A 27,254-nucleotide genomic window follows, 5' to 3' on the forward strand; every position below is an offset into this window, starting at 1 on the left:
ACCTGCAAAACAAAGGACCTGCCCAGCCCTCTAGCTCTCTTACTCCTAGGGCCTGAAATGCAGATGCCTTGACAGTATCTGGTAAACCTAGTTGGAGTACAGATATTAACAGTTTCTTTAAGATAACTAGGGGCTTGCCCATTTACACACCAATGTCAAGGCCTTAAACTGAATACGATCCTCCACAGGGAACCAATGAAGGCTTCTTCTGTGGAGAGAAATAGGTTCAGAACTCTGAACATTCTTCAAGATGCGGACCGCATCATTCTGTAGTACTTGGAGACGTCTGAGGTTGTTACTGCTAGAACCCAGCATAAGGACATTACAATAGTCCAGCCGGGGCATCTCAAGGGCACGTACCAAAGTAGCACAGTTTGCCTCGGAAACGTAAGGTTTAACTAACCTTAAAAGCTGCATTGTCTACTGTGCCTTATTCACTACACTCTCAGTGTTAGCATTAGTATTCAGAGACGACTCAATAATTATACCGAGTGTCTTCACTTTTTCCACAGTAGGGATATAGTAGCCTTCCACAAAATACAGTACACATAAAGTAGACCGACAAAAAAAATGCATATTGTGGGTCTATCTAGGACCTTGCTTGAGGTGAGCCAAAAAGGATCATCTCTGTTTTCTTGTCTTTAAGGAACATGCCATTTTCAGTCATGCATTGTTGGATTTCAGTATAGACTTTGTTCACAGTATCCAAATCCTCTGGGTACTTACGGCTCAATTCGAACACGAGCTGGGTGCCATCAGAATAGTTCGTAAAATGGACACCCAGCCTGGCCAACAAGTTGCACAATGAGCGATCGTACACGTTGAAGAGGCAAGGAGATATAAATGCACCCCGAGGGACCCCCCATTTCAGGATTTCCTGCGGGGATGAGACGTTAGCCCAAACAACCCGTGATAGGCGGCCTCTCAAAAAGGACTTGATCCATGCCAGGGTATTGCCTGACATGCCACCCGAGACCCTCAATACATCCAATAGCTTGTCATGGTCAACAGGGTCAAAGGCTGCTGATAAGTCCAACAACATCAGCAGCCCAACCTTGCCTTGATCCATGACCTGATGCATCTTAGACTTCATGTCTAGCAATGCATTTTCCAACCGCAATCCCTAATTATTGGACAAAAGACAGAATTAGAAATGTTTGTATGAGAAAAGACTGAAGATAAGTTTTTCAAAATAATCTTTGGTCTTTTCTCCCCTGAACATAACTGACTTGGCCTACACCCCCACCCACAGCCCCTCCCACACCCCTACCCACACCCCCAACACACACCTACCCACACCCAACCCCACTACTTACCTTGCATTCCGGCTTGCTGTGTCTCTGCAACACCTGTTCCCTTTAACTTCCGTGATCGGGAACCGGCACCGCAGGGTCATTTATTTAAAAACATAAATTGGGACAGCTGTGGGGTTGTCCCCCGCAACCCCTGCTCACAATATAGTGAGCAAGGGTGCATGGGACACCCACTCAGCCCCCGCTCACAATATAGTGAGCAAGGGTGAGGCGGACAGCCCCCAGCACCGAATGTTTGATCTGGGCGAACCTTTTGGCCGTTCGGATTTTTTAAACAGCCGAAATTCGGTCAAATCACGCATTCAGTATTTTTTTTCCAAACATTTTGGATGAAACCATAATTCGTACAGAAACCCGTGTGTCCTGGATGAAAAACGACAGATTTTTCCAGGTAGTCCTGGACCTGTGCAGTAGCCATTTTGTCCAGCATCCTCAACAAAAACGGGGCATTAGTTATAGGTCTGAAGTTAGTATAATCTTTAAGATCAAGGCCCTGTTTCTTTATTAGAGGAGTAACGGAGAACCTCTTCAGAGCCTCAGAGACACAACCGTCCCAGAAGCTAGAGTCAATGAGGTGGGTAAGAAAGGTGACGAACAAAGTCTTGTTGTTGAGAATAATTCTGTAGAGCAGGAGCTCTCCTGCACAAGTAGGTGGCATCATGTTGGTCATGATTTTAGCCAGAGCATCCTTAGTTATGCTCCTACATTCAAAACCCAAAGAAGGGGATTGATCAGGGGCATCAGGCGAGATAATAGCGTTCCTTTGCTCCCTCCCAGTCAAATTAGCCTGGATTTTAACTTGGGATAATGATATTTTAGCCGCAAAGGCAGCTTGGATGTTTTTTCAGTCTATATTTGTGAGAGTAAATTTGTGCATCTTAGCTGGAGGCTCGTCAAGGACCCTCAGGTTCTGAAACAGTTTCTTAGAGTTATTTTCTGCTTGGGTGATTTGATTATCTAGAAAAGATTTTTTGGCAAGTGAGTGTCATGACCCTTGCCCCTGACCCTCCCTGGCAAGTCAGCCTTCCATTTAGGGCCAGGTCAAAGGCCTTAAAACCTCATCCAAGACTCTCTTTGGTGCCAGGCCCATAACCATCATAAAGACCAAAATTAGAATGGGACTATTTACTTGGGACTATTTAAGTTGGGGGGTGAGGGGTTCAGCCAACATGGAGGCACACACATAGCTCAGTTACAAGGAATTGAGCTACGCGGTCTAGTCTTTTGGGTGTGGCAGGCCTGGGACTACTTTACCTGGACTACTTTACCTGAGACTATTTAAACCGCACCCAAACAGCAGAACATGCTTTGCGTTATTCGGCTGTGGGCAGCGTAAATCACACCGTGTCCAGTTCTTTGATGCCAGCTTACCTGAAACCAAGGACCTGCAGAGAGAGAAAGAACACTACGAAACTTACCTGGAACAGTATCCTGTCTTCAATCCATTACTGACTTCAGTTCCACGCACCTGAAGGTACGAACTCCATCATCCGGACCGCATGCATCCTGGAATACCATAACCCAAAAAGAGGAGAAAGAAAGAAAGCATTAGTAAGCGTTTACTCACGTTTCCTCCTGAATGAAGAAAGCCACACAATTCTTAACTGGGTAGTCATCTCCTGGTCAGTATCATTGCTGGAACATTACGGCGCTCGGCGAGGAACATCGCAACCTGCAAGGAGAGAAAAGACACAGGTTAGCAATATAAAAGGCGAAACTACGCCGCGCATCGCGCATTACTCACCAGACAGCATCGCGCACACCGTGCTTTCGCCTACTGGCCCATGCTCATCTTCAAACTGCATGACAACACCAAAATACCTTTCCATACCTAAAAGGAAAGAAGCAAGACATTATTGTTCGAACTAAGAGGAACATAGGAACTGCATATATGGACTGTAAAGCAGCAAACCTACAAAGTCACAGCAGGCCTGGATTCCCACAGGGGGGCTTGCACCAGTGAAGTAACTTGGTCGCTGCTCGCACCCCACATCTACGCGCCCCTGCCACGCGGAGCAGAACGGATCATCCACCTTTTACAATATTAAGGTAAGGAGAAGGCCCAAGGGGGAGGAAGGAGTTGAGGCCAAGGGAGGTGGGAATACATAAAGACAATCTGGTATTGAAACCAGCTCTCCTATTTTGCAGACCCATCTTTAACCACAGACCTTACCAAGGGACCGGGAGAGGGTTTGAGAGTGCAAATCATCCAACCAGGGATGGGTGACTTCCCCGTGGATACCAGGTGAGCGTAACAGTGAGCCACTTGTATGTTCTCTCAATAATGTTCCATTCCTCTTGGTTTGCTGGAGATTGGTCTTTCATCCAGGCTCTTTCCGCTTTCCTTTTTTCTTTTTTAATAAGTGTAAAGCCTCACTATACCATTTTTTTTACATTTTCTTTCTCCCTTATGCTTTTAGAGGGAATAGGGGCAGCACAGTCAACCATTTCCAAGAAGCATCTGTCGAACTCTGACACCAAAAAACTGGGCTTATCTAAATATCTAAAACGGATGTGGATGACATCAGTGAGGACAAACACGATGCCAAATGTTTTTGACCAATATTATTGAAGTTGCGACTAGATACCCTGCACATAGGATTCCTTTTCTGAAGATGAATGCAGGGTAACATGAAAGTAAATGAAAGAAAAAAATGGTCGGGCCAAACAAGGCTGAACAACAACCGGGCTAAGGACCAGATTTCTGCTAGGTACCCAGTCCAGTATGTTGCCCAAATTCTGTGTGGGTTCCTTTCCATTTTCCAATAACAAATATATTGGTAACAAGCAATTTCTCCAGTAGAAGATCTTGAGAATCAAGCGGATTAAACAACCAGTTGTTGAAGTCACCCAGCACAATTGAGTCTGTATTAGGCCTATGCAGTGATGAAAGAAGCTCAGCAAAATCCTCCTGGATAATACAATGTTTAGACAATTATTTGGAGAAGGGGTACTTTTCATAAACAAAACAATTCCCTGACAGACAACCGATGTTTGATTTTTTTTAAAATTGGCGCGACCTATAATAGCCACCAGTCCACCTCTGTTCTCCTCTCTATTTTGCCCAAAAAATGAAAAACCGGGTGGGATAGCTAAATCAATATTCGGGCCACTTGAATCTTGTAGCCATGTCTCTGTAATAGCCATAATATCAATCTCCTGGTCTGTAATGTAATCCTGCACTTCCAGTGCATGTCTATCTAATGATCTTGTGTTAAGTAACGCCAATTTAATAGGCAGGGCATTATTCCTCCAAAGAAGGGATGTCTTTTCTACGGACCCAAGCTTTGCCAAATACCTGTTTATGGGGCTTGTGTACCTGAGGAGCGACATCACCAGTATCCCTTGCCAAGTCCATAAGGCAACTTCTCCCATTCTCCTGGAATGCCATCCAACAGCACTCAATGCCGGCGCGTAACACAAGGACTGGCACCTCGCTGACGCGCCTGGCAGGAAAGGAAATAGGCCCCAAGGACAACAAAAATAATGGGAACTGTAGCTCTTTAAGCGAAATGCAATGCAATGGATGTGTTCCAAATGGAATAAGCACCGCAAGAGGAAATAAAAACAAAGGTAAGAGTTGGTGTAGAGTCTAGGCAATCAGTTTCAAGCACAATACTCATTTAAAATCACAAAATTACACTTTTTTGAAAATGTCATATTACGGCGCAACAATAATGGTGACAATAGATAAGGGTAATATGAGCTAAAATATAGTAAAATAGAACATACATTTGCTAACAAACTGCTCTAACGTGAGGTCGGGAGCCAGCTGTTTTATATATGCAGACTGGCACCTCTCAGACAGTCAGGAAAGGAAATAGGCACCAAGGACTACAAAAATAATGGGAATTGTAGTTCCGTAAGCCAAATCCAATGCAGAATGTGTTCCAAATGGAATAAGCACTGCAAGAGGACAAAAATCAAAGGTAAGAGTTGGTGTACAGTCTAGCCAATCAGTTTCAAGCACTATACTCAATTAAAATCACAAAATTTAAATAAATTAAAATGTCATATTACGGCGCAACAATAATGGTGACAGTAAGTGAGGCTAACATTTGTTAAAATCTAGTAATATGGAACATACATTTGCTAACAAACTGCTCTAACTTGTGTCTGTCTTACTTTGATACGATGCCTTGCTTACCTCACAGACGACGGGACCAAGGAGGAGACTACCCTCCCTGTCTTATTTCATACCGAGCTCACTGACAGGTCTCGAGAGGGAGTTCCACTCTCCCCAGTCTTGCCGAACAGCAAATGCAGGACTGCCAGCAGTTGCAGATTCAGTGTGCAGCACTGTTCTCACTGACTTTTGGAAACATTGATTGGTGTGTCCATGAGAGCGACATCGGAGACAGTAAACAGGTGAAAAGTAGGATTCAATGGATGTCCGACAAGGTCAAATACACCCTCGAGGAGGAAGTCTACAAGATGGTGGCCTTGGGGTTATTGAGCTGTCATGCAGGCCCTGGGTTTGCCGAGTGGTGTTTGTCCTTAAGAGGTACAGTCGCAGAAACTAAGAGGTTTGCTTTTGCATGGATTATCGGGGCCTCGACTCTATCACAAAGACAGATGCACACACCCTCTCTTGGGCAGACAAACTAATTGACCAGTGATACACTATGAAATTCATGAGTACCTTTGAAAGAAGGATAGATAGCAAGGAGGGCTTTGTGGGTGATATAAACCGAAGAAGGAATTTGTTTGTATAATTAACAGACAACCCTGGAAGACACTCCATTGATAAACAAAAATAGTCTGTACCACATATCCAAGATAAAATAATTCATAAGCACAGCAGACCTGACCCAAGGATGAGATGAGACAGAAGAAATTGAGATTCAGAACAAGGAAAGGAAAATAGTATTCTACTAAGAATCAGGCCAAGTCAAGGAAGCAAGCAGTCCATCCTCACAAGAAATAAAAAGGACAGACAGTTCAGGGAAAAACCATGGAAAGAGGAAAGGGACACGTGAGAATAGATCTGAAATTGGAAGGACAAACACATCTAAGGAGCTACCCGTGGATAAAGACAAGGCTTTTTAGCTAGGAAAAAAGAGAGGACGGGGAAGAGAGAATTTAATTGAACTCCACATTGACTTCCCTACTCCAAGAAGAAGATAAATTGGAGGGAGGATGCTGTCCATTAAGACAGACATAAAATCCAAGAGAAGACACCTTGGGATACTTAATCCAGAAAGATTATAATATATATATCATATAATATATTTGTGACTTGAATATGACATCAGCCTTCTAGACATTATTATGTGGTTGTATTTAGAAACTGAAGATTTCATCACCATTGGTAAGAATGGTCAACACACAGGTACATTCAAGATTATTAGAGGGGTTTGCCAGGGCTGCGTCATGGCCCCCTGCTTTTTGATAATGAAGTTCTCAACTTGGAGAAATACCTTTTAAGAAACAGTACTGATACTTTATCCTTGTTACTTCATAAACATCCTGCCTACGCGGATGATGTGGTCCTACTGGGCAGATTGCCCAAAGCTCTGCAAGAGCTTGTGAACACTTCTGTCGAATTTATTAAGTCATGAGATATAAATGTAAATAGTGTACAGTCCGTTTTTATGGTCTTTCAAAGAACCAACAGGGATAACCCTGTCATCTCTGTGGATAAGAAAATGTGAAAAGAGTGCACACATTTGATTACCTCTGGATAAGATTTCACTACATGAATACCTACTCGGCCCACATTGCCAAACCATCAATGCTACTAAACCAGTCAATGACAGTATCCATCGTTCCATCAAAAGTTTTGCAACCATTTCTTTTCCATCGAATGTATGTGTGTGTGGGATAAAGGGTTAATTTTGTTTGGGGTGGGTTTCTTTGGGAGGTTTGGTGGAGTGACCCCCCACAAAAAAAGAAAAATTACTAAAAATGCATTTGATGGTAAAAAGTTATTTACAAAACTTTCGGTGCATTTTCATTTCGTTGTAAAGTTTCCGATGCAAAAACCATAAACCATCAATGCCAGGTTAATACACCTCTTCTTCCCCCTCAGGCGGCTGTGACAAATCACGTGGATTGGTCCCTTCTACCCAAGGAGGAGCATTTCCCTTCGAAGCTAGAGAGGTGAGCTCACTCCACAATACCCTCCATAGGGGTAGAGGCAAGCAGGACCTCACCGGGATAGACTCCCCCTTTGCAGACAAGAACTGCCGTTCTGATGAGGTACTCTGTAAGATACACACTACCAACATATCTCTAAATACCCCCAGTGAAGAAAAGTATGAAGATCACACCTCTATCTGTTATTGCCATCAAAATGTACTGATTTTTCCCCTAAGGGAAACACTATATGATATTGAGACTGTCACGTCTTCTGGTCTTTTTCTCCTGGCACGGAGGTAGCACAAACACCTGCCTCCCCGTTAGGTCTTGGCACCTGGGTTACTGATACCACAGGCCACCGCAACCCTACGGGGTAAGAGGGTTAGGGTTGGTTGAGTGGATAGGTTGGGGGGTCGTAGGAACACTGGAAAGAGGGTTAGGGACGTTCTGTGGGCAGGTAGGGGGTGGTTAGGGAAACATGCTCCTTGGCTCCTGCTTCTGAACTTGAAGATCTCCGCCCTCACACTTCTGCACCCTTCACATTCATACTGCATACCCAGTGTGGTGTGGGCCTTTGGAGCCCCCTAACCAGAATACTGCACCTAGCAGCACTAAAATGTATACTATCCTAAGCTTTGTTCTTTGCCAAAAGATAATGTCCCTTAACTTTTCCCCCACATTACATCATGTAAGGCATTGATATTTCTCCCACGTTACATCATGCAGGGTATTGATTCTGCATTAACACCATGCGGATGGGACAGACCCCCACATTACCCCATGCAAGGGCGTGCCCCGTGTCATAGAAAATACATAAACTCTTAGCTTCGTCTTTGATGCGAGTTTGGAGGTTTTTTGGCCTTTTTCGTGTTGACTGGGCCAAGCACCGTCCTCCGGCTCCATTCACCGCTGAAAGAATATAAGGCAGGTTCAGAATGGGTGCGCATACACTCGCATCCTTCATGCGTTATTCTTATACCCAAGCGTTCGATCGGTCCGTGCCTTGCCTACGCTTCACTGAGTTCACACAACATAGTACCCCCCCTAGATGCATGCACAGCCCATGCAGGGTTAATTAGAAAGCCCTCAAGCGTTCAGTCATGTTTAGTTCGTAGCTCCGGTTATGCTCCAGTTATGCGCTGCTGGGTTCCTTGCACTAAACCGCTGCGCGAGGGAAGCAGTGAGAGTTACTTTTTTGCATATCACGCGGGGCCTGGGGTTTGTCTGCAGGCGGGCCGGTGCCCCGCATAGGCTTGCCACTAGGAGCTCTGTGGAAACACGTCCTTCCTTGTAACCGGTCTGAATTGCGAGCAGCGCTCGTGGGGCGCAGCTCGTGCATGCGCTTTAGTGTGGGCGCAGCCGGCGCGTGGCTATCTTCTCCCCAGCAGGCTCGTGCTGCACATGGCCTGCGTGGTAGTGTAGTCTTCGGGCTGTTCTCCACCCCTGGGCTCCAGATCTACAAAAAGGGTGGAGAACACGCCTGGAGAACTTTGTTAGATGCCGCAGAGCCTCCTTCCTCCCTCCAACACCCACCGCAGAGGTCACCACTCCTCCCACCACTCCTACATTTGCCTGGGACCTGACAGTACCTCCCCTCCCTCCTGCAGGCCCAGGTTTAGAGGGGTGCCTCAGATGGAATTGGAGGATGAGTCGAGGGGCATGAATGTTAGACGCGGGTTCCCAGGATCTGTCTTCAGGGTCATAGCCCACACAATCCACCAGATACCACAGTACACCCCGTCTAAATCGTGAATCTAGGATTACTCTTACTTCAAATTCAGGGTATCTCTCTACCAGGATGGTTGGAGGTTTCCTGGGTTTTATGGAAGCTGGGGCTGGCTTGAGCAAAGCGACATGGGACACCGGGTGCACCTTCATGTGTGTTGGCAAGTCCAGTTTTGCTGCCACTGGGCCTATCAGAGCCTTAATTGGGAATGGGCCAATGAAGCGGGGAATAAACTTGCGGGAACCTTGGAGATGTAGGATCCGTGTTGATAGCCATACCTTATCCCCAACTTGATACTGAGGACTGGGTCGTCTTTTTTTGTCTCCTTGTTGTTTGTAAGCCAATTTGGCGGAATTCAAATTGCATTGCACCTTCTCCCAGATGGCTTCTAGCTGCTTCTTTTTCTAACTGCTGGTACCTCTGGTATATTATATTGAGGCACTGGTTGGAAATGGGGATGGTAGCCGTACATGCAATAGAAAGGCATAACTTTTGTGAAGCGTGTTATTGTACGCAAATTCTGCAAGCCATATTACCTTTGCCCAGTTATCTTCCTGACCTTGAGTTAGACACTGCTCTAAGGGTTTCATCGGGACACGTGTGGGGACGCGGGAAGGTAGGCCATGTGTTGTTGGCAGTGTGTTTCGGTGGGTAGCCAGAGCAAAATGTCTGAGAACTGTCTTCATTTCCAGCCAATTTCAGAGACATTTCCCTGTGTCCACTCACCGAAAAACGTTGCCAACAACAGATGTCATACCTTCTCGCGTTCCCACAGGTGTCCCTATGAAAAAGGTACCTCACATGTGAGGGTGCACCTACCGGGGACGCAAAAGGACCGCCAACAACACGTGGCCTACCTTCCCGCGTCCCCACACGTGTCCCGATGAAAACGGTTCCTCACATGTGTGGGTGCAGCTACTGGGGGCGCAAAAGGAAAAGGGTAACCCACTGGTAAGCCCAAGCCTTTCGCCACTGCCCATTTTGTTCATGTGGGCAACCTACAGATTTGGCCCTAGGGTGTCGAAGCCAGCAAGGGAAACAGGGAACCCCATGCATTTCCGAAAAGAAGACACCTGTGGGAATCCACAGAGGTCTGACTTGCGCAAATCGGCCCAGAATCTACTACCCAGAACCCCCGGCAAATTCCAAATTTGGGGGTAAAAAACACAATTTCCAGACATTTCACTCTGCTCAACCACCGAAACACACTGCCAACAACATATGTCATACCTTCCCGCGTTCCCACAGGTGTCCCAATGAAAACGGTACCTCACATGTGTGGGATCCCCAATCTAGCTGCAAAGTGAAAAGGCTAACCCACTGATAACCACAAAAGGGTTTGGGGAGATAACCTACAGATTTGGGCATAGGGTGTCCAAACCACCAAGGAAAACTGGGAACCCCATGCATTTCTGAAAAGAGGGCACCAGTAGGAATCCACAGAGATCCAACTTGCGCGAAGCGGACCAGAATGTTTTACCCAGAACCCCCGACAAAGTGAAAAATGTGGGTTTTTTCGGCACATTTCGGACTTTGCCAGGGGCTTCTGGGTAATAAATTCTGGGCCGATATGTGCAAATCATACCTCTGCGGATTCCCACGTGTGTCCTCTTTTCAGAAATGCATGGGGTTCCCTGTTTTCTTTGGCGGCTTGGACACCCGAGGCCCATATCTGTATGGTGTGCCGGTCGGAAGAGAGTCTGAAATTCCGGTGTGAAAACAGACTTGGGGTTACTTGTGTTTTAGGTTTTCCCCTTGGTGCCCAGGTAGATGCACCCACACATGTAAGGTACCATTTTCATCGGGACACCTGTGGGAACACGGGATGGTAGGCCATGTGTTGTTGGGGGTGTGTTTCGATGGGTGAGCCGAGCGAAATGTGCGGAAAATGCGTTTTTTTGCCAACATTTCGGAATTTACGGGGGTATCTGGCTAATAAATTCTGGGGCGATTTCCGCAAATCATACCTCTGCAGATTCCCACGGGTGTCCTCTTTTCGGAAATGCATGGGGTTCCCTGTTTTCCTTGGTGGCTTGGACACCTGAGGCCCATATCTGTATTGTGTGCCGGTCGGCAGAGAGTCTGAAATTCCAGTCTGAAAACAGACTTGGGGTTACTTGTGTTTTAGGCTTTCCCCTTGGCGCCCAGGTAGGTGCACCCACACATGTGAGGTACCGTTTTCATCGGGACACCTGTGGGAACGCAGGACAGTTGGCCATGTGTTGTCAGGGGCGTGTTTCGATGGGTGCGCTGAGCGAAATGTGCGGAAAATACATTTTTTTCCCCACATTTCGGACTTTGCAGGGGTGTCTGGGTAATAAATTCTGGGGCGATTTGCGCAAATCATACCACTGCGGATTCCCACGAGTGTCCTCTTTTTGTAAATGCATGGGATCCCTGTTTTCCTTGGTGGCTTGGACACCCGAGGCCCATATCTGTATGGTGTGCTGGTCGGCAGAGAGTCTGAAATTCCGGTCTGAAAACAGACTTGGGGTTACTTGTGTTTTAGGCTTTCCCCTTGGCGGCCAGGTAGGTGCACCCACACATCTGAAGTACCGTTTTCATCGGGACACCTGTGGGAACAGGGGACGGTAGGCCACGTGTTGTTGGGGGCGTATTTCGATGGGTGAGCTGAGCGAAATGTGTAGAAAATGTGTTTTTTCCCCTCTTTTCGGAAATGCATGGGGTTCCCTATTTTCCTTGGTGGCTTGGACACCCGAGGCCCATATCTGTATGGTGTGCCGGTGTCAAGAATCAACAAGTGGCTAGCAGCAGCAAAGGAGACAATAAGGCTTTAAACAATGCATTGCATTGCAGGGTGAATGCTCATGTAGAAGTTGCAGAAAGAAAAGGCATGCCTGTTGTAAAAGCCTTCTTTGTATAACATGCAGGAAAACTGTTGATAACAGAAGGAAACCCACTTTAGACTGCCAGGACAACTTGGGACTACACTACCCAGAAGGCCTGAGTGTTTGTGGGCCTTCTGGAGCCTCTGGACCACGCCCAATGTTACGCGCATGCACGCGCCACGCCCGAAAGCCCCTGCTTGCGCTACGGAGCATCGGAGAAGGCAGACATGGAGCTCGGGAGCTCCTGCAGGCTGCCATCAGCAGGGCCGTTCCCCCACCTGCGCTTCAACTGCAGGCCCCGCCATCAGAGCCAGATAAATCCTCTCTCTTATAATCACTGGGCACGGAGGGGAACGTGTAGCGTAGCGGTCACCACGGGCAAAAAGTGAACATGTCCTCACATAAGCTAATGACAATTACCGGAGCACGATTTACTCCCATCACCAGACAGCAGATGAAAGTGTATTCAGGCAGCCCCTGGCTAATGTTCGTAGTATGTTGTATACATGCTAGCTTGATACAAAACTCATAGTGTGTTTTCTTTGTAGCGGAGTTCCGCATCGACTCGGAAAGGCATTCCGGTAAACAGCTAATCGTGGGGGAGAGCCGCACGAACTACGAACCGAGATAAGTGCAATTTAATATAACTCTGTAGTATTGTGAATGTTAGGAATGCTATGACCTAGTACAACATGTTACGCTCACCTGGCTCCCACAGGGGCATCGAACTGAACTGGACAGCTGCGGTCTCCACCAATGTGACGCATAGTGCCGAGATGACAGACTGGACTGGCCCACCTAGCTTCGTTTGCTTGGCCCGTAGGAGTATTCTTCTGCAAATGTAGAAAGGGAATTAACCACCCGTGGAGTTGAGTGTTAATCCCCAAACCCTGTTGTTCTCCCAACTGAGCACCTTTAATGTCCCCTCTTATAGTCTCACCTGATGCTTTAGAAAGATGAGCTCTCCATCCTGCATTGAGCGCAGGGGCGTGTAGATAACCAGTTGCTTCACTGGTTCGAAGGAATTGGTGAGTTCCAGAACAATATTGACTCTGAGATTTCCGGCGAGATACCGTAAGTATATAGTTCGTAAGAGTTCAAATGTCTGACTTTCACTCTTGTCTGATTCCTTGCAGGTTGCAGCTTGACCCTAGCGACGAGTTCTTCGTGTCAAGGTAAGAATTTGTATTATCCAACAGAGTTCGATAAAATAATGTCAGTCTGTAACCTGTTGCTTTCTCCCTTATTCAGGTGCTGAGAGAAATTAGGAAGTCTCGGGGAATAATGCCTCCGGCGGTATAATTAGGTAAGTCTATTGTGGTGAGAAGGATTCCCCTCGTTTGTCCCTTTATTTCACCTTGCTGTCATTTTGTTCCCCTTAGGGGGCCGGGGTGCGCCGAAGATGCGGTGGAGGCTGCGCCGATCCGTGAAGAGGAATAGTAACCCCGGCGGTAAAATCAGGTAAGTCTATGGGGGGTAACTAATATTGGCTCTGTTTCTTCCCTAGGCTCACCTTGCTGTTCTTGTGTTCCCCTTAGGTGCCGGAGTGCGGCGGGAACATGCAGAAGGATGCGGTGGATAGTGAAGATGCTGCGAAGGCCGGTGAGTCCAGCGCGGCGCTGCAGCAGGCGAGGCGACGTGCATAAAATAACTTCTTTCTTCCAGCTCGAAGGCGCGGTGGATCGGGAATTCAGGTAAGGATTAAAGGTATTGCTCTTGTTGTAACCTTTTCTCCTTCTTTCTCCCTCTTTCTAGGAGCTCCAGACTCGAGGCGGGCGTGGCAGAAGACTGGATTCAGACTTGCAGGCACGGTGAGCGTTACGCTGCTGGATGCAGAATAACGCGAAGCGTGTGCTGCTCTTCAGGCGTGGTTTAAATAGCCTCCAAAGTAGTCCTAGGTAAGTATTCCTCCTCGACCCCACCCGAGTAAAAAATAGTCCCTAGGTAAAGTAGTCCCTTGCAAGACTCTTTTAACTTGGAGCTCTTGCAGCATGGTCTGCATCAGGTAAGTTTTAAACTATGAGCCTGGCGCCTATGGCGCCAGAACTGACTCTCCATATGAGCCTGGCGCCATAGACGCCAGTACTGCACCGAAATAGCCGCTAGCAGGGGTTGTTGGGCTTGCTTGGAATAACTTGATGCCTGCTTCCGGGGTCGCTGGACATGATCTGGATCCCCGGGGGTAGGCATCATGACACAACATGAGGAAATGTTGAAGAAGCACGAGATGGCTCCAGGGCGTGAGTACCTTTGGTACTCATATCCTCCCAGGTGCCAAGACCCAACGGGGAGGTAGGTGTTTGTGCTACCTCTGCACAAGACTACAGGAGCAGGACCCGACAGAAGCGCAAGCCCAAGTATAGTTGAGCACCCGGGTAGCACGACCACCATGGAAGAGGTTTTAGCAGCCTTACAGGAGCTCAAGGCTGAGTTGCATGCAAGGAAGATTACGTGAACTTAGCCAGTCAGGTGCATACACTGACGGTTCAGGCTACTGCTCAAGCAACCCCCTTGCCTAGGGACCCTACTCCCCCTACCCCAGTGTAGGTGCAAGTCACAGCTGAGCCCACGCTGCCATTAGCACCACCAGAGAGGTACAATGGGGACCCACAAAAGTTCAATCACTTTGTGATGCAGTGTCAGCTGCATTTTCTAACCAAGCCAAATGTATTTCGGACAGCCCAAGCACGCACTGCTTTCATAATTTCTTATCTGGGTGGGGATGCAGCGTCGTGGACCACACCTTTGGTAAGCAAGGATGGGTTATTGTACAATTGGGACACTTTCTTGGAGGAATTTAGCAAAATATTTAATCGCCGGTCAGCCGCACTGCTTAAAGACAGGGAGCTACTCGCCTTGCGTCAGGGTGGAAAGGATCTAGTCACCTACGTTCACACCTTGAATCGTCTGGCGGTGGAAGCAGATTGGCCCCAGGAGAAATGCATGGCACTGTTTTACCAGAGGCTGAAGGATGAAATCAAGCACCTCATTGCGCAGGTGGACCCACAGCTCGACTCATGTACCACCATGATATACCTAGCCCTGCGTTTGGACCAACGACAGAGAGAGCGGAGGCAAGATCGTAAGAAGGGAGAGCAGAGGCCTATGATAAGATTAGACCACCAAAAGCCCCCTAAAACTGAGAAACCATCGGAAGAACCCATGCAGATCCGTTCGTGGCCCACTGACGAAAGATGAAAAGGAGAAAAGGCGCCGTGCAACGTTGTGTCTTTATTGTGGGAAAGCAGGGCATTTCGTCCGTGAATGCCCTTCCAAACCCAAGAGCGAACGGTCGGGAAACGAGAAAGCTCACCAGTGAGGGGGGGCCCGGGCGAGCCAGCTGAACGACACCCCAAGTTATTTAGCTAACACCAATCAATCATGTAACTGTCCCGGGCCAAATGGGATGGGAAAATCAGCAGGTAACAACCTCTTTGATAGTTGACTCGGGGGCCACGGAAATTTCATCGATGAGAAGTTAGCATCCAAGTTGGGAGTACCTCTAGTCTACAAGGACCATGAAGAGGAAGTGAAGTCAGTAGATGGGTCACCGTTGGTCTTGGGGCCCATTAAGAAATAAACTGTGATGGTACATTTAGAATGCACTCCTCAGCACTATGAAGATATCAAATTCGATGTAATAGCAGCACCCCAATTCGGTATTATTTTGGGATTGCCCTGGTTGAGACTTCACAACCCACTGGTGGATTGGTCCCAAGGAACGTTGAGTTTTCCTTCGGCATATCGTACCGAGAATTGTCGTTCAGCAAAAAGAAGCCACTGGAACCAGTTAAAGCCAGACACCGGACATACAATCGGAAGTATTGACCGGACCTTACCTGAGACTTATGAAGAATTTAGGGATGTCTTCAGCAAAACAGCAGCTGAAACATTGCCGCCACATCGGACGTTCGACTGCCGCATAGACTTAGAACGTGGAGCGGCTCTACCGTGCAGTCAAATCTAGGCACTAACAGAGGCTGAGAACGAACATCTTAAAAACTACATTGAGACTAATCTAGCCAATGGGTTTATTCGCCATTCCACCTCTCCAGTTTCGTCGCCTTTGTTTTTCGTCCCCAAGAAGTCCAGAGACTTAAGGACTTGTATAGATTACAGGGCGATAAATCGCATAATAGTGAAAAACTGATTTCCCCTACCCCTAATTCATAAATTATTGGACCAAGTACGTGATGCTAAGATCTACACGAAATTAGACCTGCGAGGTGCTTACCATCTGGTGCAGGTGCGTAAAAGAGACGAATGGAAGACCGCCTTTAGAACGAAGTTTGGACTTTATGAATACCAGGTAATGCCATTCGGACTCTGTAACGCACCCGCCGCCTTTAACACTTCTTGGATGAGGTTCTACGGGGCTACTTGGATGTCTTTGCAGTAGTCTACATAGATGATATATTAAACTACTCTCGAAACTTAGAGGAGCACCAGGAACACGTCAAGGCAGTCCTACAACGCCTAAGAGAACACCAGTTGTTTGCAAAACTGGAGAAATGTGAGATTCACCAGACCACGGTGGAATTTGTGGGCTTTATCCTGTCACCAGAGGGCATGACCATGGACAAAAGAAAGGTGCAAGCAATCACGGAGTGGCCCGCGCCCAAATCAGTAAAGGATGTACAAACTGTGTTGGGCTTCGCAAACTTTTATCGGCGCTTCATAGAGGTATTTGCCAAGAAAGTGCAACCAATTACTCGACTGTTAAAAAAGGGAGTAGAATTCCATTGGGATGCAGCAGCGGAAATGGGATTTCAAGCTTTGAAAAAGGCTTTTGTTACAGCCCCCGTTTTGCTACACCCAGATCCAGCACGTCCTTACATTGTAGAAACTGACGCCTCCAGTTACGCCTTGGGGGCAATTCTATCACAACGGGATGAGTCTGGGCAACTACATCCAGTGGCTTACTACTCGCGAAGTTTGCTCCCTGCAGAGCGAAATTATGCAATCGCCGATCGAGAGTTGCTAGCTATCAGGGCTGCGTTTGCCGAATGGCGCCATTACCTCATGGGGACCCGAAATACCATCACTATACTAACGGATCACAGAAATCTACAGTTCTTGAGGTCAGCTAGAGCCTTGAGTCCAAGGGAACTGAGGTGAGCTATGTACTGTGCCGATTTTGATTTTGTGGTCACCTACCGCCCAGGAGCTGAAAATAAGAAAGCTGACACCCTGTCCCGTTATCCATAGCCCAATCCTAGACCAGTTATGAAAGAACCAAAACCAATAATATCACCAGCACGCATCATAGGCAGTGTTGTAATTGACGATATGTTTAATAATATCAGGAGGTCTATGTCAGCCCAGGAGTAATCCCAGTGGATTGAGCCTGGGAAACAATGCACCGTCAAGGATGGACTCCCTTTCCAGGGAAACACACTGTATCTTCCCACTCCAGCGATTCGTCAGCTAGCTATCAGATGGTGTCATGACTCACCCTTCGTGGGTCATCCCGGTGCAGCAAAAACAAGTGAATTGGTAGCTCGACACTTCTGGTGGCCTCAGATGATGCAGGATATCCGACACTACATACAGGAATGCGAGAACTGCTCTAGGAACAAGTCGGATCACCAAAAACCAGCTGGAAAATAGCAGCCACTGCCCACACCACCCGTGCCTTGGCATACGATATCCTTAGACTTCATAGTGGACCTACCCTTAAATCACGGCGTTTCCACCATCCTAGTAGTGGTTGACTCATTGACTAAATTAGCCCACTTTATACCATGTAAGGGGGTCCCCTCAGCCAGGGAACTATTGGACCATTTCCTTCAGCACATAGTGCGCCTTCAGCGGCATACCCCAGCATATCGTGTCTGACCGAGGTACACAATTTACGTCACGCTTCTGGCGTGCTTTCTGTAACACAGTGGGAATTGAAATGAGGTTGTCAACTAGTTATCACCCAGTAACTGATGGGCAGACAGAACGAGTCAACCAGACTCTTGGTCATTATTTACGCTGTATGACTTTTGACAATGAATCCACATGGGTAGACACAATTTGGTTAGCGGAGTTGGCGTATAACAATGCTATACACTCTTCCACTAAAGCAACTCCCTTCTTTAGTACTTATGGTCACCATCCCTGATTCCAACCTGTCCCGCTAGCCCCAGTAGACATGGTACCAGCAGCAGAATCACATAAAGAATATTTAGTGAGCGTGTGGCGGAGTGTGCACTCAAATTTGGAAAAAGCCAAACAGGCATACAAGTCATTTGCAGATTAAAAAAAAAGAGCATGCCCTGAATGCAAGATTGGGGATCTGGTATGGTAAGCCACATGTAATCTCCCATTAGTAGGCCCTCGAAAATTGCAGCCCAGGTTCATAGGACCTTTCCCTGTTGAAAAGATAATAAACCCTGTGGCGATCCGTTTGACATTACCACCACACATGCGTGTGCATCCAGTGTTCCATGTGGCGTTGTTAAAACCAGCCGAAATCCATTCACCAGTCTAGGCCACCCCCCATAATGGTTGATGGCGTTCCAGAGTTTGAGGTGAAAGGGATACTTGATTCCCATCTCTGGCAAGGTAAACTGTACTATCTGGTGGACTGGTTGGGGTATAGGCCCGAGGAGCGTTCTTGGGAACTGGCACAGCATATTCATGCCCCTCGTCTCCTATGGGCTTATCACCGCAACCACCCTACCAAGCCTGGGCCTGCCAGAGGGAGGGGAGGTACTGTCAAGAATCAACAAGTGGCTAGCAGCAGCAAAGGAGACAATAAGGCTTTAAACAATGCATTGCAGGGTAAATGCTCATGTAGAAGTTGCAGAAGGAAAAGACATGCCTGTTGTAAAGGTCTTCTTTGTATAACATGCAGGAAAACTGTTGATAACAGAAGGAAACCCACTTTAGACTGCCAGGACAACTTGGGACTACACTACCCAGAAGGCCCGACTGTTTGAGGGCCTTCTGGAGCCTCTGGACCACGCCCAATGTTACGCGCATGCGCGCACCACGCCCGACAGCCCCTGCTTGCGCTACGGAGCATCAGAGAAGGCAGACACGGAACTCGGTTGCTCCTGAAGGCTGCCATCAGCGGGGCCGTTCCCCTGCCTGCGCTTCAACTGCAGGCCCCGCCATCAGAGCCAGATAAGTCCTCTCTCTTATAATCACTGGGCACGGAGGGGAACGTGTAGCGTAGCGGTCACCACGGGCAAAGAGTGAACGTGTCCTCACATACGCCAATGACAATTACTGGAGCACAATTTACTCCCTTAGAGTAATAGGCTATGGTGACAGCGCGATAGTGGCACAACGTGCAGCATGTGGTTGCACCAGACAGCAGATGATAGTGTATTCGGGCGGCCCCTGGCTAATGTTCGTAGTATGTTGTATACATGGTAGCTTGATGCAAAACTCATAGTGTGTTTCCTTTGTAGCGGAGTTCTGCATCGACTCGGAAAGGCATTCTGGGAAACAGCTGATCGTGGGGAAGAGCCGTACGAACCGAGCTAAGTGCAATTTAAAGTAACTCTATAGTATTGTGAATGTTAGGAATGCTACGACCTAGTAAAACATGAGGAAATGTTGTTGATGAAGCACGAGATGGCCCCAGGGCGTGAGTACCTTGGTGCACGAGACCACATCAGGGGTGAAATGCAACATGATAATGTTGTGGGGTTCATTGCAAGAAATAGCATCTAAGCAGTATTAGGTTTGTCGAGAGTTAAAAGCCAGAATCTGCATTGTGGAGAGTGTGAGTGAGTAGATGTGTATGGGCGGAGTTAACAGCATCTCCAAAAGGAACCAGCGCAGAATACCTTTCCCTCAATCCCATTCCCATCCATAACTTCCACCTAATCCTCTACCCGCTTACCCTAACTTCCCTCTACCTATCCAATCCGTGGACCCTAACCCTCTTTCCCCGACGGGTCGCAGTGGCCTCTGGTACTCATATCCTCCCAGGCGCCAAGACCCAACGGGGAGGTAGGTGTTCGTGCTACCTCTGCGCAAGACCACAGGAGCAGGACCTGACAGCCGGTCGGCAGAGAGTCTGAAATTCCAGTCTGAAAACAGACTTGTGGTTACTTGTGTTTTAGGTTTTCCCCTTGGCGCCAGGTAGGCGCACCCACACATGTGAGGTTCTGTTTTCATCGGGAAACCTGTGGGAACGCGGGACTGTAGGCCATGTGTTGTTGGGGGCGTTTTTCGATGGGTGAGCCGAGCAAAATGTGCGGAAAATGCGTTTTTTTCCCCTCATTTCGGACTTTGCGGGGGTGTCTGGGTAATACATTCTCGGGCGATTTGCGTGAATCATACCTCTGCGGATTCCCACGGGTGTCCTCTTTTTGGAAATGCATGAGGATCCCTGTTTTCCTTGGTGGCTTGAACACCCGAGGCCCATATCTGTATGGTGTGCCGGTCGGCAGAGAGTCTGAAATTCCAGTCTGAAAACAGACTTGGGGTTACTTGTGTTTTAGGCTTTCCCCTTGGCGCCCAGGTAGGTACACCCACACATGTATGGTACCGTTTTCATTGGGATACCTGTGGGAACGCGGGAAGGTATAACATTTGTTGTGTTTGTGTGGTTTTCATAACGTTTTGACCCATTTGCTGGTGCCCTTTGTCACACAACCCTTTCTTTTCCCAAATGTGACCTACATTTAGTCGCTGCTTTAGGCACCATACACTTTTGTAACCTGCACAAGTCACCTACCCTTGAAAAGGTCTGCCTGTGATCTTTCACAAAATGTATGCTTGCTGTTCCTCACCACATTGGTTTTCCCGATTTACACATGCTAAGTGCTTCTGTTCAGGCCGTGAGCATAAAACTCCTGTGTACCATGGCTCAGTGTTTGGCTTGTGGTATTGCTTGTTTTGTAAAACACTACAAATGTGTGCTCTCCTAACTGCAAGAGCCGTGGGAATGTAGCAGAGCATTGCTTTTCTCAAAATTCATAGAAGCGATTGCCGTACCAATGTCCGACACATACCTTTCTTTTTGGTCATTTTCCAGCTTATCTAGTTGTTGCCTGACCTGCACAAATCACCCCTTCCTAAACTTTTACTAAAATTTTGTCTACTTTTCAGAAATATATGCCTTTCTTTCCTCTAATTCGGCTTTCCTACCCTTTTCTTCCATTCTGTCCATGCATGTCCAATTGGCCAAAATGTCCAAAATCCCCAACCTCTCACAAAACGGTTGATAACCACATCAAAATAAAAAAACAATTGTTTCCACTTAACCTGTTCTTGAAAGCCAGGGAATTGGGGAATCCAGCACAGCAAACCATTTGTTCCTAGCTCTTAGAAGGAAAAAACCACAGGCTTCTTTGTACATCATTTTATTGTCATTTTTTGAAAAAACCCAAAATGTTTGCCCTTTTTGCTTATTTTCTCTAACCTCCCCTACAGCAACCTAGGATTCCTAGGTGCCGTTACGACCGCCTACATGTGGGAAAAAAAGGAGCCAAATTTGGCTGAGATATCTCATGTAACAAAAAAGTTACAAACCATTGAATGGCCACATGCCGAAATCACCAAAAAAGGCCCTGGCACTGGGGAGAAATACCCATGGCACTTAAAGGGTTAAGATGTCGTCGATGTATACTACAGTGAATACATCTTGATAACTGTGCAAGACTTCATCTAGGAAATGCTGGAATGCTGCTGGGGCGTTACAAAGCCCGAAGGCATTTCCTGATATGCGTACAAACCGAATTTGGTCCGGTATGCGGGTTTCCATTCATCGCCTTGTCTTACTCGCACCAGATGGTAGGCCCCACAGAGATCTAATTTTGTGTAAATGGTTGACCCACGCACCTGGTCCAATAACACTGGAATCAACAGTAATGGGTATTGATTCTTTATCGTTATCTTGTTGATCGCCCTGTAGTCAATGCAGGTCCTTAAGTCTACTGTTTTCTTAGGCACAAAAAACAAGGGCGAGGAAACGGGAGACGTGGAATGCCTAATAAATCCGTTAGCTAAATTGGTTTCGATGTATTCCTGTAAATGCTTATTCTCAGCTTCTGTGAGCGTGTATATCCGGCTACAGGGTAGTAGTGCACCTGCCTGAAGATCGATACAGCAGTCGAAAGGCCGGTGTGGGGGCAAGGTCTCAGCCACTGCTTTGCTAAAGACATCTCGATATTCCTCATATTCTTTGGGCAAATCCTATTCTGTATTTCCACCACACAATGTGAAACGGTTTCCGGGATTCCGCAATTGGCATGGCAGTGGGCAGAGTCAAACTTGAGGACTCCAGTGCTCCAGTCTATCGTCGGGTTGTGAAGCCGAAGCCAGGTCAAACCCAGAATAAACCCGAATTGTGGGGCTGCTATTACGTCGAAGCTAATAGTTTCTTGGTGTGTTGTTCCATAACCCAAGTGGAGGGGCAATGTATGTTGCGTGATAGATCCTGACACCAATGGTGAGCCATCCACCGACTTTACTTCTTCCGGATGTGACTTGTTGTGCAATGGAAGCCCTAACCTCTGAGCCACTTGACTGCCCACAAAATTCCCGTGGCACCTGAATCCACCATCAAAGATACTGGTATATATTTTCCTTGCCAACCCAAGTGACCTGCCACCATAAAATGATTTGCCTGGTCGTGATGTACATTTGCTAGTGTTCTGGGGGTGTCTTTAGCTCCGCTCGCCCTTGCCACCCTCGTGGGCGAGCTGTCGCGTTTCCCGAAGGCCCTCCTTTTTCTGGTTTGTTTGTGCATTCTCGCACAAAATTCCCGGCTTTGCTGCAATAGAGACACAGCTTGTCTCTCCGTCTCTTCTCCTTCTCCTCCTTGGTTAAAGGCACTAGAATGGACCCAATTTGCATAGGTTCATCTGCTCCTTTCTCAGACATTTTGGTGTTTTTTTGCTGGTCGAGCCTCACTGTTGGTTTGTTCTCCCACCTATGCCGGTCCTGTCATCGTTCATTCTGTCTTTGATCCAATCGAAGAGCTAGGTCGATCATTGTTGAACAAGTATCGGGTTGTGGGTCGACTTGGGCCACTAGGTCTTTTAGGTCTTCCCGCAAACCCTGATAGAACAGGGCCATCTTCTTGTCTTGACGACAGTCCGTTTCCATGGCTAGCCGGTTAAACGCTGTTACGTAGGAGACCAGGTCCTTACCTCCTTGTCTAAGTGTTAACAATTCTCTATCTTTGATCAAGGTCACAGCCCTACGATTGAAAATCTTGCCGAATTCCTCGAGAAACATGTCCCAGTTGTACAACAAGGCATCACCATTGCGGACTAACGGTGTGGCCCATGAAGCTGCATCTCCAGTGAGGTATAAAATCACAAACGCCGTGCGAGACTGAGCGGTTCGAAAAACTGCAGGCTTCATAAGGAAGTGTAGTTGACACTGCATAATGAACTGATTGAAGTACTGTGGATCCCCATGAAATCTTCCTGGGGCCGCCAAAGGCAACGGTAATTCGGTAGAGACTTGTACCTGCACAAGAATGGGTGGGGGCGCCCTAGGTAAAGGTGTTGTCTGGGCTTGACTCTGGATAGTTAGGGTGTGAACCTGTCCTACCAGGCTTTGATAGTCCTGCCTGGTAGCTGCTAATTCTGCTTTTAATTCCTGCAGGAGTGTTACCACCTCAGCCATGATTTGTGCTGCCCGTGTGCCTGAATTATACTTGGACTCGCAATTCTGTCACGTCTTCTGGTCTCCTTCTCCTGGTGCGGAGGCAGCACAAACACCTGCCTCCCCGTTAGGTCTTGGCACCTGGGTTACTGATACCACAGGCCACCGCAACCCTTCGGTGAAAGAGGGTTAGGGTTCGTTGAGTGGATAGGTAGGGGGGTTGTAGGAACACCGGAAAGAGAGTTTGGGAAGTTCTATGGGCAGGTAGGGGGGTGGTTAGGGAAACATGTTCCTCAGCTCCTGCTTCTGAACTTGAAGATCTCCGCCCTTACACTCCTGTACTATTCACATTCATACTGTATACCCAGTGTGGTGGGGGCCTTTGTACTGGAGCCCCCTAACCAGAATACTGCACCTAGAAGCACTAAAACGTATACTATCCTAAGCTTTGTTCTTTGCTAAAATGTCCCTTAACTTTTCCCCCACATAACATCATGTAAGGCATTGACATTTCTCCCACATTACATCATGCAGGGTATTGATTCTGCATTAACACCATGCGATGGGACACACCCACCCATTACCCCATGCAAGGGTGTGGCCCATGTCATAGGAAATACATAAACACTTAGCTTCATGTTTGATATGAGTTCTGAGGTTTTCTGGCCTTTTTCGTGTTGACTTGGCCAAGTGCCGTCCTCCGGCTCTGTTTGCCGCTGAAAGAATAAAAGGTAGGGTCAGAATGGGTGCATGTACACTCGCTCCCTTAATGGGTTATTCCTATACCCAAGTGTTCGGTCAGTCCGTGTCTTGCCTACGCTTCACTTCACACAACTTAGTACTCCCCGAGATACATGAGAAGCCCATGCAGGGTTAATTAGAAAGCCCTCATGCGTTCATTCATGTTTAGTTCATAGCTCCGGTTATGCTCCAGTTATGCGCTGATGTTAGTATTAACAGGGCAGGTTCCTTGCAGTAAACCGCTGCGCGAGGGAAGCAGTGAGCATTACTTATCTTGCATATTCCACGGGTCCTGGGGTTTGTCTGCAGGCGTGCTGGTGCCCCGTGTAGGCTTGCCACTAGGAGCTATGTGGAAACAAGTCCTTCCTTGCTGCTGGTCTGAATTGCGAGCAGTGTTCGTGGGGTGCGGCTCGTGCATGCGTGTTCATGCAGGCACGGCCAGGGGCGTGGCTATCTTCTCCCCAGCAGGCTTGTGTTGCACACGGCCTGCTGGGTAGTGTAGTCTTCGGGCAGTTCTCCACCCCTGGGCTCCAGATCTACAAAAAGGGTGGAGAACACGCCTGGAGAACTTTTTTGGATGCTGCAGAGCCTCCCTCCTCCCTCCAACACCCACCACAGAGGTCACCACTCCTCCCACCACTCCTACATTTGCCTGGGACCTGACAGAGATGAAAGGAAAAGACATATGGAAGAATACAGATCCTAAAGCAGACAGAAAGAAAAGACTAACGTTACACTGTTGAAGTCCCAAGAAAACACAAAGTAAGTAGGCAGAGACTGAAAGATAAGAAAGAGAGAGAGAGAGATTCTGAAGGAACACTGCAGGCACAGCATCCTATGTGAAGGAGAAGTGCAGCTGAGGCTTCCGATGGGTAGCACTGGCACAAAAAAGGAACGAGAGGAGCCGAGATGCAGACAAGCTCTCCAAACCCAGATCAAGAGATAAGTGGTGGAATGACGAAGTTGAGCGGCGGTGGACCGAGAGGTCCATGACCTATGCTGACACACTTCATTGGAGGAGAGCTACAATGAAGCTATGAATCTGAAACTGCAGGAACTACGAGAGGCCAACATGACAAATACAAAGGAAAGCCCCAAACCGCAGAAAGACCCGGTGACGACGTACTCAAGCATTAGAGGTATTGGGGATAATGATTGACGTGGGAGAGACACTGAAGAGAATCATTTTTGGCATGCTGATACTCATTCCAGTCAGAACAAAGCATTCACATTGAGTGAAGAGAAAGATAATGATTACTGCCATGCTCATACTCATCCCATCCCAGTCCAGATGAGATATATTTGCATTAAGTGAGCAGAAAGAGAATCTTTACTGGCACGTTCATACTTGTCTGAGTCCAGATTATGTATTGAGACTGAACAAAGAAAAGGAACATTATTATTGGCATGCTCCTACTCTCCCCAGTCAAGAGCAAATATTGATATTTGATGGAGAGAAAGAGACCCGTTACTGGAACGTTCATACTTGTCAGAGTAAAATATCAAGAGTTAGAGATAGACAAGAGAAGCATAACTGGAATGCTTATACTCGTCCCAGTTCTGATGAGACATTGATGTGGATTGAAAATCCTTACTGGAAGGTTTATGACCTAGGAGATCTAGGGGGATAACCCTGAGATGTTGCCAATTAGGAGATACTGTTAGAAAGACTAGCCAAAGGAACAGTTCGGAATGGAAATCAAGGCCCAAGGTCAAAGTAAAATTAAAGTTCATGAGGTGAAGTTCAAGAACTCAGGAAGTCAAGGGTTAAGTGCTATTTGTTGGACAAAGTCATCCTGTGAAAGAAAAAAGATAAATACAATAGAGTGAGAGAAGAGAAATACAAGAAGGAACAAGAGAATACACCAAGGAAAGAGACACTTGAAACCTTGAAGAACCCAGTTGTAGAACTAGCTGATTTAGTAAAAGTAGTTACCAGGAACTAAATAAATTATATTATTGAATGAAACTTGGCGAAGAAAAAGCTCATAGGAGAAGGGAGTCATTCTCCTATCTTTTGTTGTTATATCAGTGGTAGGGTTGGTTAGATTTGGGCTCTCACTAAAGACTGGCATGGGGAAAAATAGGTGTTTGTTTCTTTCAGTTAATAAAAAGCACTAGTGAGATGACAAGTCAGAGTCCATGTCCTTTTTCTGACCCGCCACATATGGAGTCAAGTGTGGGATCAGGGCCAACTGATAAAAGTTGGGGGACCCTCCAATTTACCGAATGAAACCCCAAAACCCATGCACCTACAGTAACTACAACTGAGTCCATTGGCTTTGAGTTACAGAGCACTACTGAAGTAGTAATAATGGTGGGAGAAAGACATTTAATCCCCACTAGGTTGGTCTTAGCCTCCCCCCGAACCCCACAAGAACATACACAAGGTTAGCTTCGAAATCAGGACTAGCCTGGAGATATGGATGTGTTGTGAAGGCAGGAATTATTGATCCAGACTACCTGAGCGACCTTACATTCCTCTTACATAATCACAGGAGCAATCCATTTACAGCAAAGGAGGGGGAAAGATTGCCCAAGGGATAATAGAGAAAGGCCTAGTCCCAATACCTGAGGAGGTACAAACCCAGAAGGACACAGATAGAGGCTCTGAGAGATTTGGGGAGGCTGACGTGCCTAAGAAAGATAAACTTCTATAAGAGACCAGTGACCTCTGTCTTCTTCCTGATATGGCTTTTGCACAGACAAATGACCCAATACTTGCAAAGGCATTTTCGAAAGTGATCCCAGAGGAGGAGGGAGGAGTAGGGCTGGCCTTTTCTTCATCTTAAAAAAAGGGGCTACTTTATAGGGGAGTTACCAACCCTGAGGGAACCCCTCAGGCCCAGTTGCTACTGCCATACGTCATCGGAGGGTGGTATTGGAGTAACCCCACTCCCACTTGACTGCAGGACATCAAGGAGTCGAAATTACCCAAAGTCAAGTAACAGTGAAGTTATATTGGCCAGGGATTTTGTA

Source organism: Ambystoma mexicanum, chromosome 14 (genome assembly GCF_040938575.1).
Source record: "Ambystoma mexicanum isolate Mex_15411 chromosome 14, UKY_AmexF1_1, whole genome shotgun sequence".
In the NCBI taxonomy this organism is placed as follows: Eukaryota; Metazoa; Chordata; class Amphibia; order Caudata; family Ambystomatidae; genus Ambystoma; species Ambystoma mexicanum.